This window comes from Polistes canadensis, unplaced genomic scaffold (genome assembly GCF_001313835.1).
Source record: "Polistes canadensis isolate GaletaPanama2010 unplaced genomic scaffold, ASM131383v1 scaffold_230, whole genome shotgun sequence".
Classification (NCBI taxonomy): Eukaryota; Metazoa; Arthropoda; class Insecta; order Hymenoptera; family Vespidae; genus Polistes; species Polistes canadensis.
In genome coordinates, this window is record NW_014569777.1 from 146,693 (window position 1) to 148,138 (window position 1,446).

The window sequence follows — 1,446 nt, forward strand, 5'->3', positions numbered from 1 at the left end:
TATATATATAAATCAGTTTTGTAAATATAATTATTGTAAAATTTTGTATAAATCTTAAATACACGTTAGATAGTAAGTATGAAAGGAGACTGTTAAAAATGAGAATAATATATGATTGTATAATAGCTAATCTAATAATGTGAATGAGATATATATCGTATTACATTTATTTAGTGTATTAAGATGATAAAACACCGAAAGGACCTAACAGCATAGTAAGATATATTTACAATAGCATTGTATTAAAAATTTTTTACGTATGAAGCGTAGTTAATTTTTTGTATATGGTTAAGTTGTTATGTTTGTATATAATAACCCTATATAATAAGAATATGGCTTCTGACAAAAATACATAAGTCGTAAATATTTTTAAAAACATACTTGTCTATTTATTGCTGACATTTTTAGCCAGACATTTATTGATGTAAGTCGTTCTCGAGTACAAAATTATAAAAATGATTCTAGAACGGCTACTTCTCTCCAAAACTTATCCCAACTTAACGATTACAATTAATTTTTATCGTAAAACTTTAAATGTAAATGAAAAATAATAATATAATGAATTTTTAAATATTAAACATTTTTTTTTTTCTTTTATTAGACGGATTCGTGATAAAGTGCTCTCGGTATTACATAGATCTTTTACAATGTACACATTTGAATTGTTGTAAAATAAATGTGCCAGCGAATGAAATATTCTTTGCGTAATAACAAATTCTATTAAATTCTACTAATAGCTTATTCGAAACAGATAAATATTGCTTACATGTAAATTGCAGCTTTAAAAGTTATATCAGTTAAAAATATTAATATATCAATCGCTATAATAATACTTCCAAAACTTCTTTCATTCTTTTTTTTCTTCTTTTCTATTTTTTTTTTTATTTTCTAACGTACCACTACTAACAAATATAATGTGCATTTAAAATTGAATTAGCTTTTATTACTAATTTTTGTTGTTTGCCTAATTATATACAAAATTTATTTATTTTTCTTTCTTTTTTTATAAATATCTTAAAGTAGATAATTATTTAACTAATTTCTAATATCTTTTATATATATATATATAAGATTTACAATAAAAAAATATGTAGGCACTTTCACATTTCATCACATTTGCATCATCAAAATCTTCTTACATAACTTGAAAGCTTTATAATGATTGAACAACACTTTTTTTTCTTTCTTTCTTTCTTTCTTTCTTTTTCTTCATACTGTAGTCATACAATTGAACAATTGACAATAGTAAATTATTATATATTATAATGATTAGTGATATACTAATACGCTAATAATACTAGAGATATAGTATTGGTATTTCACCGACTTTTGTATAAACTTTAATAAGAACAAGAAGCAACTTAAATTATTTATTATTGCATTATTTGTAAAAAAACGTGTAGGAATTATATATATATATATAAAAAAAGAATAAAATTGACAAAG